The following is a 13,891-nucleotide window of genomic DNA, read 5'->3' on the forward strand; positions in this document are numbered from 1 at the left end:
AAAAAATAGTTTGTGTTACCAACAAAAATAAATAAAATGCCAGAGAAATCATTGTGCAATGAGAAAATATCTTGCACAAGGATTTGTCCTGCAATGGATAATCTGGACAGTAAACAATAGAAGTACGATAATGGAGGGTCCACTGTATGAGCTAGTAAAACTTTTATTTTCTCTCATCTTTGTTGATCAAGGATCAAGGGATATGGGGAGAAAGCAGGGACAGGGTACTGAATTTGGATGATCAGCCATGATCTCATTAAATGGCGGAGCAGGCTCGAGGGGCCGAATGGTCTACTCCTGCTCCTCTCTTCTATGTTTCTATATTTCATCTTATCCCAATTTGAGACTTTGAGGAGGGGCTCTTTTCCCAGGGCTCCGCTACTACCGTTTCTCAGCAAGTGTGCACAATTATGGCCTGAGGTCATAGAATCATAGAAAGTTACAGCACGGGAGGAGGCCATTTTGGCCTATCGTGTCCGTGCCGGCCAACAAAGAGCTATCCAGCCTAAATCCCACTTCCCAGCTCTTGGTCCATAGCCCTGCAGGTTAGAGCATCCCAAGTGCACATCCAAGTACTTTTATAAATGTGGTTAGGGTGTGGATGAATCCCCCAAGACCTGTGCAGGAATTACCTGATATTAGTTTGGTAACTCTTCCTTCAAAGGCACCAGTTGGAAATTACGGCTTGTGGAAATGCCTTTTTGTGAGCTGCATCCCAACAATCTATGGGGCAAGGCAGCTTCAAACCCTTGAAGGATCATAAAAACCTTTAAGAGGTTTTGAAGTAATATGCAGTGAGGGTGTTTAAGAACACTTGTAAATTCTAAAGATTTTATTTTGCCCTACAGGTTCCTACTAGATCTCAAATAACTATAAATTCCATAGGATTTTAATTCTCTTGAGTGTTACATTTTCCTGGTATACTTTGAAACAAGTTGTACTGGACAATGCTCAGTCTGTGAAGTCTGAAAACGGAATATTATAAAAACATATGGGGCCACGAGGCAGTCCTAAACTTACAGTATTCTCCAAGTGAAATCAAAAATCTTGTTAGGAGGCCAATATATCCTGAACTTCCTGTGCCTTTCACAAATAGAAAAATTCTTCAACCAGCAGCCCAGCAGAGTATGAAAACAGCAAAGGGTTAAAGTGACACCAGTCCATCAGTGTCCACGGTAGAAGTGTTTACCAGCTGTCTGAGGAATTTTAACTGCCAGCAAATTCTTCTCAAGATCTTTAAATGTTGTCTTTGTAAAATAAAAAAAACAAATGAACAAACCTCAAAAAACATAAAATAACAAAAAAAAAAGTAAAGCTTTCCTTTGTGTAAACCTGAGTATGAACTGGACTTGTACTGGCAAGTTTGAACTGGAAAAATACCCCCACACATTGCTTGGAGGCCTCTTATGGCAAAGTGGGTTAAAATACTGTCCTTCCACCTTTTGGGCACGGGTTTGAAACCAGCCCAGACTGACTGGCTGTAAGGATCCTGTGTTAGTTATGTTGAGACACTGCTAACCTAGTTTCTAGGACCATAGCACCGAATTTCCCATAATTCATTGCTAATTGACAATAAACTATCAATCTCACTTAGAGACAGTGTCACCAGTGGATGATGTGTGAAATGGAGATGTCAAACTGGTATAGTATGGGGGAGGGGAGCTCTTCTGAGGCACTAGAGCTAAGGCATATTGTTGGAGAATTGCAGAGTGAGAAAGCTTTATTCTCCCTTGCCCTGATGCTATATGTGACCTGGCAGAGTTTGATATTGATGCCGAGGGATCAAAATGATGCCGAGGGATCAACATCCCAATTTTCCTAATAAATAGGATAAATGAAAGCCTTTATTTGGTTGCAATTAATGGGCTGCTTATGAAGTTGTGAGAATGCATGGACTTGAATAGTAATTTCTGAAAATGCGCTTTCATTATCAACCAAGATCAAAAAACCACCCAATCACAATACACTTGCAATAATTATCATCTAACGCTTCTCACAGTTAATGAGCCACTTATACAGTGAAAAGTTTTTGTCAAACCAAATGTAGAGTGCACAACTGTTATATAGAATGGCGTAACGACAAATAAGAAAACCTTGTTTCAAAGATCTGGTTGCTGAAAGTCTGCATGGATTGTGTAACGGAGTGTCACAGAGGTCGTTGGGTGGGGAGGATGACCATCCCCATCAAATACAGAGGAGGAGGCATAGCTGGGCATGGTAAACATTGTCTCAACAGCAAGAAGAACATGGGCAAAAGTGAGTGAGGGATTGGCGTCTCTGTTGGTTTCAGTACTTTTCGACTTGTGAAAGGCACAGGAAGTTCATGGTCTATTGTCGTCCTCGATTTAAGGAAGAGCACAGAGGTAAGGCATGAATATTATTGTAAAGTAGCAGCCAAATTGATTTTTACTGCAAAACTGTATGAAATATGCAAATACACAGTCTGGATAAGCCCCTGGAAATCAAACTTTATAGATGCAAATTTAAATTCTTGACACAATGGAATGCCAATTTTGCATTTCTCTCCTCATTAGTAAATTCAACAGGGAAAATCTGAATGGTGGAGACCAACATGCAGTTAAAGCCTCCTCACTAGTAGTTAGCACAGAGACTCCCTCATTCAACTAAAGTGTCTGATCACAATTTCACATTGACGGTATCTATTCAGCAACTATGTCCCGTCATTCCTCCTGGAACAGAATGGAACGCCAGCGTGTTTAAAAACGTACAGTAACTCCTACTGTGCCATTTACTAGTAGCAAAACATAGTAGTTATACATTGAGTACTTGAGGCAAATATTTCAGTGTGACAGTGCACGGACTCCTGTCCACTAATAGAAGTAAATGCTTCCTTATTCCCTTCAACCTGAGTTTCAGGTCCCTTCCCCTATCCTATTCTATGCTTTTTGAATCTCAAATAGTGGCAGGCCTAGTTAAAAGCCTTATCTGTTAACGTTAATGATTAATGTTCTAGTGAGTTTCAGGCTGGGCGGTGAGACTGCAAATTGCTAGTTCCCAGTCCCAATACAACAACCTGGAATGCTCATTATTACTCCATTACCATATGGGTTATTAAAATCGATTGGTTGGTTGGCTATTGGTCAATCATGGTTGTATTATACACAGGAATGGGCATAATGCTCCCAAAGTTTGTGTTGCAATCTGCCGTGCCCAATCCAGACTGGAAGTGTCATATTGGCTCGGGTGACTTTTAGTCGTCCAGGACGCCCACCTGAAACAGGTGTTACAGGCGTTATGTTCCTTAAATATGCAAATCAGGGTCCTGCGCAGTTGTAAAACCCCGAATGCGATATTTGGACCATTTTGAAGGCCGGGCCTCATTGACATGCTGCCAGTGAGCTGCACGTTCCAAATGGATGTCCCGCTGCAGCTCGTCGGTTCCAGGCTAGCGCAATATCGGGTGGCCCAGAGGTTGACCTGGCCAATAGGAAGGAATATCCGCGAGGAAAGGTGTGATTTGGGGGGGGGGGGGAGAGCCTGTGGCGGTAGTAGCCCACATTAGCCTTGTGGAGCCCAGAGGGGAACCTGCTGGTTCATTCACTACAGACTCTTTATTAGATGGAAGGAGCAGGGTAGAAATGCAAGCTAGAGGTGATGGAGTTGGAGCTACAGGAATGTACAAAACAGCTTTCAAGTAACAAAAGAAAGGAATGGTTATGATTAGGCTTTTTGATGCAGAGAGCACACCTGGACCTAGTTAATGAATCTTTGAACAGTTATTTATGAGGTGAGTGGAGGCCATTTCTCCCTTATTTGTTTCTACACTTGGACTCATTTCTCAAGGTTAACTCTTACTGTACACATACTGCTTCAATGGCAAGTGTGTGTCAACATCTTTGTGTTTTCTATTAGTCTATGGCTGCATTTTCTAACTGCTGTGCCTCCACTGTATAGCAGTCTTCAGCGCTGATTCAGCTCACTGTCATGTAAACCAGAGGTCCCTCCATTAAAGCTGGGTCAGGATTCTTATGCTGCACTACTGTGGAAAGGATATAAGAGTGGGAGCCAAGTCAGCTTAAAACCTCAGTGGTGGATTGATTGGCCTTGGAATATTGCCACTGATATCACTGGTCCAACACTGATCCTGGCAAACATTCATCCCTCAATCAACATCACCAAAAACAGATTAACCATTCAGTCATTTGGTGGCTGTTGTAGGTCCTTGCAATGTGCAAAACAGTCATTGCACTTCAAAGCATCACACTGTATGTGAAGTGCTTTTTAGACATTTCTGAGATGATCCTTCTGATAAGGCACTACATAAATGCAAATCTTTATTTCATGGAAAAATTGTTAGCATGCTATATTTATTTATGCCAGCAAGATTTTGTTTGATATTTTAATCCACATCTGTATTTTATTTTATATAAATGATTCACAAAGTACCAGTCACTTCTTGGATGTAGATTCAACCACTTACTGTCATCTTACAGTAAACATATCCAGCCTGGCATTGCCAGCATCACATTCCTTCTATTCCTCTGACTCCTTCCTTCTGTAATATATGACCTGTATCTAGCATCTTTGAAGGTAGAAAGAAGGTCTCCCATTGAACGTCTCTGTGAATTTAAAGAAAGTGGGTCTCACCCACACATTACAACCCCTCCATTGTTCCCTGTGCTCTGGCTCACATCGACGTGAAGAAAGAAAGGCTTGTGTAAAATGCTTGATATGAATCTCCTGCAGATCAAAACTGTGAATAAAGGGTAGGTGCTGATTTCCCCACACAGTGAAGGCACAATTCCAACCAAACCTATCAAGGATGGCCCCCACCTTTCGCCAAGACATAAACTACAGGGAATTAAACAGCAGCTTGAATTCTGAAGTTTTCTTTGTTAATTTTGAAGCCTCAGTAAATAAATAACTTCGCAACAAGAAACTGCAGTTGGTGGAAAAATACATTTTTATACTGGCTATCCACGGGTGGAAGATCTAACCCTAGTGTCGTTATACAATTTAGAAATTTCCTGACCCTCATTAGGAAAGGGGGCAAGTGGAGGTAAGGTGTCTGTCTGAGGGGTGGTGGTGGTGGATTCAGAAGACAAGTCAACCTGTGGTGTTCAGAGACAACTCCTGTTACCGCTGACTTGTTTATGAGAAGGGTACATGGCATGGGGAGGGGGGGGGGGGTGCGGGAGAAGAGAAGGAAAGAACAGGATTATGAATATGAATGTTTCATTAACTAACTGATGGAACCATCATTTGATGAGGTATGGTGCGAACCATGCTGTGATTAAGAAGATGGCGGCAATGCGCTCACACATTTTATGGTGAATTGTGCAGCTCAACATGCTGACCATGAGGAGTTCCTGGTAGCTGCTGGCCGAGGCTGACCAAAGAATATATTGACACAAAAGTGCCAACAAAAATTGAGCAAGGTATTAGAAATTAAAATAACGTGATTATACAGATTACACTACAGATGACATGATGGGAAATAGATTGTACGGCAGGAAGAAATTTCCATGGGCTACATCCCCCTGTCTCAAGCCCCATTGATTTTTTGTTTAAAGGCAAAAGGGGCAGATAATCAGAGCATGCAGGGTGCAACAGGTGTGATCCCCTACACCAGGAACCATTGACCCCCTTTAAGGAAGCTGCTGGGAAGCTCCTTGAAAGGGAGTTTAGAAAGCGGAGGTCTGTACAGGTTATTCTAACTCTCACCAAGTCCAGTTCACCCATCACCCCTGTGTACACTGACCTGCATTGGTTCCCAGTCCAGTAATGCCTTGATTTAAAAATTCTCATCCTTCTTTTCAAATCCCACCATGGCCTCGCCCCTCCCTATCTCTGTAACCTCCTCCAGCCCTACAACCCTTTGAGATCTCTGCACTCATGCGCATCCTCGATTTTCATCGCCCCACCATTGGCGACCGTGCCTCCAGATGCCTAGGCCGTAAGCCTGAAATTCCCTCTTTAAATCTCTCCGCCTCTCTACCTCTCTCCCCTCTTTTAATACGCTCCTTAAAACCTACCTCTTTGACCAAGCTTTTGGTCACTTGTCCTAATATTTCTTTATGTGGCTCAGTGTCAAATTTTGTTTAATAATGCCCCTGTGAAGCGACTTGGGATGTTTTACTATGTTAAGGACGCTATATAAATACAAGTTGTTGTTATCAGAGACTGCAGAACCAGTGATATGTCTTATTTATGTAATGTAGTGTGACTGTAGCCAAGTGCACACCCGAACCTGTAATGTCAATGGTTTACCCACATGAATAAGTATGGACACCCATAATGTACCATCTGCTCTCCTCACAGAGCAAAGAGAATTCACTCATCCTTGAACAGGACTGACAGAGCAACACAGACAAGAGCACCAACTCTCATCCCCCACACTTGAATCAGTCACCAAACACGCACCTCACGGGCCGTGATGTTTATAGAGAATCACAGGATGAGACTAGGCTTGCGACTCGGGAGGGAGAACAGGCTTAATAAAACTGTTGGAATAGAAGCAGAAGTGTTAGCTGAAATAAATAGCGAAGCATTTTTATCGTAGAAGAAACGGGAAAAAAAGAGGCGATGAGGTAGTGAAAGATAAAAACACTGTTGTAGATGGGCAAGGAATATAAAAAAAAAATCAAAAAACTAGACAAAAGGATAAAAGTCAATGTTCTAAAAAATTAAGAGTGAGGATTGAGTGCTATATACGTGAATGCACAAAACATTCAAAACAAAATTTGCAATGTTAGAAGCATTAATAACTAAGGAGGGATATGATACAGCAGGGGGTAATTTATTGTTTCTCGGATGGCTGGTGGAATATGCGGGCAGACCACCCGGGAGATGCAGCGGGAGGCCCAGAGCATTTCGAAGGCCGGGGCCTCATTTAAATAAAACCAGTGAGCTGCCCGCCCCAAATGGGTGTTTCGATGCAGCTTGCTGGATTCGGGCTGGTGAAATATATCGGGCGGCCTCTGGGTCGCTCGGCTGGCAGCAAGGTAGGTTAGGGTGAATGGGTGTTGCTCAGACTATGGAAGGGTTGGAAACAGTGTACCCCAGGGATCGGTGTTGGGCTGACTTTTGTTCTCAGTATATATAGATGGCTTGGACTTGGGTATTGGACACACAATCTTGAAATTTGCTAACAACACAAAAGTAGGGGCAATGTTATAGATGTTGTAAACACTGCTGTTGATGGGCAATGGCCACAGTGGCCCACCATATTGGCTCATTCTAAAACACAGAAATTGAGGAGGCTACAGTTCTCGAGTTTTAGTGAAAAAGTAGACATGACTATAAAGTAGGGAGTAACACTTTATGCTCATATCTTATTTGTTAAAATGATCAAAGAAAGGAAAATATGCCTTTAGGTTCCCTCGAAATTTACAGCACTGTACATACTGCAGCCTTGTGATCCTGTTCATGACCTGAACATACGGCCATATTAACGAATACACCCCCTGGAAACGTGTGGTAAAACTGAGAATATCTGTTCATGGTAATTACCCCCTTGTTGTTCAGCTCCCAAAGACAATATTTACGTACTGACATACAGCATGCAGCAAAATGTGACTTATTTTAATGTTTTTCTCCTTACTGAATTCTCAAGATATTACATTCACACATATTTTATGAAGCCATTGCGCATTTTGATTTTATAGTGCTTATGGGAGTAGATCAAAGAAAGGAAAGGAAATAACTTGCACTAATATAGCATTTTTCATGACCTCAGGACATTCCAAAGTGCTTTACAGCCAATGAGTACTTTTGAAGTGTAGTCACAGTTGTAATGTAAGGAAACACGGCAGCCAATTTGCGCACAGCAAGCTCCCATGAACAGCAATGAGATACATGAGCAGATAATCTGTTTTAGTGATGCTGGTTGAGGGATAAATAATACATAATAGATAATACATTAAGGTTTCTTGATATGGCTGTGCTTGCGCTGGAAGCAACATGGGTTTTAGAGTTGAATCAATTTGACCTTGGTCTCGAGATCAGTTGGGTCAGAGAAGTGGGAGTCTTGTGTATTAAGCAGTTATGTTAATTGGAGTCATTGGGCTCGATTTTTAGTGTGCCGTGGAGTCGGGATTGGAGGCGTGCGGGGGGTTAAATTCCTGAAATCGGGGGTCCCGACCCCATCCCGCCCCCAACCCACCTCCATGCCAATTTCAAAGGAGGCGGGTACCCACCCCGCACTGGGACCCGCCTACCCGAGGCGGGAAGGGATTAGTACCAATTAACTGCCTGTTAACAGGTAGTTAACAGGCAGTTTTTAGCCTAATCCCTATTTTTAAGCTTGAACTGTGGGAATCCCGACGGCTCCAAACCACGCCAAGTTGGAGGAGTCGGGCCGTCGGGTTGAAGGGCTTGGAGAGGTCGAGATGTCCGGTGTTCAGGTGAGTGATGTGTGCATGAGTGCAAAGGTAAGTGTGTTTGGTGTGTCTAAAGTGATTAAATAAGTTTTACATACATTTTCTTACCTTTTCAGCCTTCCTTCCTTTAGGTTCGGGGAGTCCCTCATCTCACCGGCACAGAAAGCAGAATGGCTGCGATCTGTCAAAAATGACAGCCTGCAGCTTTCTGTGCAGAAGAGATTTCTAACTGAGTCTGTGGAGAAGGACTCATGTTAGAAGTAAGACTGTCAGTGTTTGACAGCTTCAAACAGCTGTGAAACACTGATATTTCATCTGTCAAAATGTCTTGACAGATGAAATTTCAGTCTGTGACGTCACCTGTTGCCGGGTGGCCCTTAATTGGCCTGCTGAGCCCACTGGGCGGGCTCAACAAGGTCAATCAAGTTAAAATCGTGTGGATTGGCCGCATCTCGATGGAGGCGGGACTACAACCCCGAAAGTTGTAGTCCCGCCTCCAACCCGCCTTCTGAATGAAAATCCAGCCCATTGTTTCATTGTGCTTCCCTGTCAATGGGGGGAATTTTGTGGGGGGTCAGCGGGTGCGATTGGTGGCAGGTTGGGTGGAAAAATGTTGTTTTTTGACAGCAGGGGGTCGGGGCCCCGCTGTCAACCTGCCGCCACGCGCCTTTACCAAATGTCGGGTCTGTCAGCGCTCAGCAGGCCTGACAGGCAGAGGCGGGGGAGGCAATTAAAATCATTAGTGGCTTGTTTACAGCCACTTAACAATGCTTTTTCCCCAGCTTTTTGATTTTGACAGGTCGCCAAACCGGTTTCCCGCTGTGCCTAGACCTCGTCTGTGAAGCTGAGGCGGGAGGTCAGTGGCCATTGTTTCAGCTGATGAGTTGACAGCTTCAAATGTCAAGTCAAAGCTCCCAGCTGATTGACAAATGTTCCCTTAGCCACTAGCTTCTCTAAACTGCATTTCCACTACAGATTCAGGATGCTGCAAGTCTTTACACAAGTCTCCATCCAGTCTGACCTCATTACCTCTCCCACCATTGACAGATCGCTTCTGTCATCTCTACTTCACTTGCCATCTATTCCATCAGCATCGGTGCACTTTATATTCTCTCACCTTGGTCCTCAGAATCCCACCACAATTAGCCCCAAAACCAGCATCACCAGGCACACCAGCAGCACCAACAACACCACCAACCTTCCCCGCAATCACCTGATGCTGCACAGGAGAGAGGGCATCAGCACCTGACCACATTGCTGCCTGGGAGGACAGGGATGGCCTCACCATGGCCAGATTTACTTAACTTGACACTGTACACCCTGGCTGCCACATGATGCACCAGGTTGGCATCACCCCATACCAGCACCATAAAGCATCCCTACAATGCCCAAGCTATTCCTTTCACACTCATCACCATTGCAGGAGGTACCGTTATGTCTCACCATTCACTGCAACTCACTAAGCCACTTCCAAAGGTGCACACAATCTGTCCAAGAAAATAAAGGTTTCAACATTTGACACCACATTAACAGAAACTTTACATGAACATTGGATAAAACACCCAAGTGCCTACCCTTGTGTGTTGTTAGTTGGTATGATTGCATTTGGATGAGGGTTAGTGTGAGGGGTGGCTAGTGAGATGGGGATGTGATAATATTGATAGAGAGGGATGGGTGGAGGTGCAAGGTAAGTTGGTGTAAGTAAGGTTGTACAGGAGTAGGGTTGGGAAGGCAGAGTGATGGGGATGTGATGAGAGGCACAGCAGGATGAGGTTGAGTGTGGCTTTGTACTAATGTTTCATGATCTACTGTGTGATGCGCTATCAATTCTAATAAAAGGCTAGGCAGAGTTCAGAACAACAGGCTTTTATTAACTACTGAATTGCACTTCAGACAGATCAGGACTATGCCTCTAGTGGACGACCGAATGCCAGGAGCTGCCATGCGGCCGCTCTTATACTCGGTAGCCCAGGGGCGGAGTCAGCTGAGGCATAGTCAGGCACAACAGTGAAACAAGAGTGAATGACAACAACAACAACAACAACAGTGAACACAGTGAACTACAGTGGTTTACCACATTGTGATCATTGAAATGTTTGTAGCACTGCACCCAGGTCCTCCTGACCACATCCCTGCTTGTGCCTTGCTCTGCAATGTGCAACCAGGCTGTGTTGATCTCCTAGGGAGGTCTTCTTCACTCATGGGAAGGGAAGAGGACCTCCCTGTGTGCTGCAAGCTTATGGAGGGAGTCATGGGAGAGCCTGGGGGCAACTGTGCACCTCTGTGCAGTCATTGTCAGTGTTTGCAGCACCTCAATGCTGTAGAACACTGACAGCACAACTGTCACATTAAAGTGGGCCATGGTCCCTTTAAGGAAACCGACTGATGACGCGTCATCAAATGACGTCATCAGGCCCACTTCCGTCAATTGGCCGGAAAACTCGCTGGGCGGACTTAACAAGCCCAATCACGGTAAATTAATTCTACACAGTGAGCTGGAGCTGGCAGTGGGGTCAGGACTCGGCACTGATGTCGCCCGCCATGGACCTGCCGAGGTAGGGAAAATCCAGCCCAATGCCTTCAAGCTGGGAGGAGGGTTCAAGTAGACCACCAAATACAAGCTGCAGACTGCTCGGCATTTCTCCAGTTTCAGAAGGAGGCCAAATATTACTCTTCCTGATTGGGATATGTCTACATATACTTATGATATGAGTAGAGCTTCACCCTGCTATGGGGGATAATGGGTCTTCCAGAGTAGAATGCTACAACAGTCTTTCAAGGGTTATTGCTTACTACAAAGTCTTTCGATCTGGCAGTTAAGCCCCATCCTCAACTGTTCTCATCAGGATATGACTCATGCAATGGCACAATCACAAGTGATTCATGAACAAGAATGGGACTGTTTCTGGCAAGTGTTCTGAGATCAGATTTTCCAAATATAACCGTACAGCTTAAAAGTCAGACACCTTTGCGGAAGCACTGCCACATCATTGTACCAGATGGAAATATTTGAGAGCACAGTTCACCGAAGTGTCTGTTATACATTTTCTTTATTAAAACTCTGTTCGGTGCACCTGAAACATGAGGAAAGAAAAGAGTAACAGGATGAAAGGAGGTAAATCCATGTGTTTAGTTCTAACTAAAATAGGATTAAGTGTACTATTCAGACATTCAATTTCCTTACCATGTTTGAATGAGTTAATGGATTTAAGGTGTGAGTGGAGTCTTTATTTTATAGCTGTTATGTGTCAGAAATAACTCTGAATTAGAAGAAGAATATTTAGGCACTGCAAGGATCTACATGCCAAGGACAAACTACTGCTTGCCTTTCACTGAACAGCGGTGTGTGCAGTAGTTTCATCTCACCATGGACATCTGCTACTTCTTCAGTGAGTATCTTGAATCCCTGCTCCTAATTGCCACAGATCTACCAGTAGCAGTCAAAGTAACTGCTGCATTCAGTTTATAAACTACCAATAACTTCCAGTTTACAAGAAGAATCACGAGTATCAAATTGCAATGGCAAGGTGATAGATGCACATTTACTGAGATAAATGCAGTTTCCAAGATCAGCAAGGATACACGATGCTGATGTTTCTATGTTACTGCTGAATTTTCCTAGGGAATTGGAGTGCAGGCAGATTCCCAAGGCACAATCTTCATAAGTCCCAAAGGATACTTTTCTGTAATATCACGTACAGAATCATGCAGATAACTAATAACTTCCTAGCTTAGCTCATAATTTTTGATTCAGTCTCAGACAATGGTCTGAAGACATGTTGCCACATCTACATAACCTATAGACCCTAGATATGAGCATAGGCAGACTGAGGCACACTGGGTAACATAAAACACAGCTGAGAACACATTTCACCGTTTAAAGCAAACGCTCCATTGTTCAGGTAGCTCCCTAGGAGCCATCCATTATCAGCCCTTGAAAATGTGTATTTAGTTATAGTGGTGTACATCTATTCATTGTGGTACAGTAGACATTTTTATAATGCAACCATTAGCTCTTGGACTGTTTCACACAGAAATACCCATTGTATGGATGTGAGTGCACTACAATACAATGGTGGTAATTTTGACTTTGAGTGACAGTGTAAAACGGGTGATAGCGAATTGGCAGCCTGTTTTACATCTCTACCAATTTCCATTTCCATTGACAATGAAAATCGAGAGATGTATAACGGGCGGCTGAATCGATATCACCCAAAGCCAAAACCACCCCCAATAGATTTCTAATGTATAAACAGTTATTGTTTTGAAATGCAATGAATTGTTTCCAATACATGGGGTGATAATATTGCTTTTACTTTGAAAGCTATGGAAGCATGATTTTTGAAATACATTCACCCCCCACTCTAATGGACAACATTGAAACTTTGAAAGCATCCAAAATAATTCAGGGATCTAGGTTTGAATCCCACACTTGACTAACATTTGGGCTCAGCAGATTTCCATGGGCAAGTTCTGACACTTGTTGGAGGTGTCCTCATCCCTGGGAGAAGAAGAACCGATGAGGAAAGGTATCCGGTTAAATAATACAGAGTGAGGGAATTGGGTGGTGCAGCGGTTAGACATTGGTCTTTCACCTCTGAGGCCTCAGATGGATCTATCTGCAAGCTGTAAGGTCCTGTGTGAAACAAAGTTGGGTAGTGCCGCTCTAGTTCCTGGTGGGCATGGTACAAAACTGTCTCTAATTTGACACTAATTGACAATCTCACTTAGAAAGGCTGTAAGTTGGTTGGTTTGGAAATACTGTACAATAAAGGGTAATCTCTTGGGGTTGAGATGAGAGTATAGGGAGCTTTACTCTGCATCTGACTGTGCTATTCCTGACCTGGGTGTGCTTGATGTTGACACTGGGTGCCTGAAATGGGAAGAGTTTCATTCACCAGCACAAACATCCCTCATCTTGATGACAATATACAGTCGAGAAGTCTGCAGCTTAGGTGACCTCAGATCCTCAGTTGATGAAGAGCACAATGCAAGCAGTAAGATACACTAGGGTTAAAACTATAAGGTATTGAGGAGAAGAAGTTTTTCTTGACAGAGGTCCTGGTGCTCAATTTATTCAAACATTTATTTATTCAACATAACCTACTTAAGGCATACAATGTATGAGCACTGATACTGGTTTCTAAAGAGGCTGTCTTGAGAGGATGTGATTCCATATTAAAACTCACTAAAACAGTAATAATTGCACTAACAGAAAAGAGATCATGCTAAATTTCCTCTGTACATTATCACTCCCCCACCCAATTCAATGCAGTAAACCCTTCAGCAACCCGTTAGAAAGCATCAGATGCCAGAAAAGGAGCAATGTGATAAGCAAAGAGAATGAGGCAGTATGGTGATGCAGCATGTTAGTCTTCAATGCACTATACCACAGAGTGGTAAAAGATATTGCAAGTTTGCAGTTTTAGTAATGCCATTGGGGGTGGGCGTGAGGGTGAATTGTCAGCTGGGGGTGGGGGGGAATTGGTCATTTCTCCAAAGAGAGCTGGTGAAAATCAAGTACAATGTACTCGGGGCTGGTCTTGTGC

The 13,891-nt window shown here is 43.5% G+C and overlaps 1 protein-coding gene across 2 annotated transcripts in view; it reads right to left on the bottom strand.

Annotated features, from left to right (window-relative positions):
• The window catches only part of pid1 (phosphotyrosine interaction domain containing 1), a 171,310-nt gene that overhangs the window by 107,670 nt on the left and 49,749 nt on the right, over positions 1 to 13,891 (bottom strand). The window lies entirely within an intron of this gene.

This window comes from Somniosus microcephalus, chromosome 6 (genome assembly GCF_052327205.1).
Source record: "Somniosus microcephalus isolate GS21.2 chromosome 6, FLI_Smic_1.0, whole genome shotgun sequence".
In the NCBI taxonomy this organism is placed as follows: domain Eukaryota; kingdom Metazoa; phylum Chordata; class Chondrichthyes; order Squaliformes; family Somniosidae; genus Somniosus; species Somniosus microcephalus.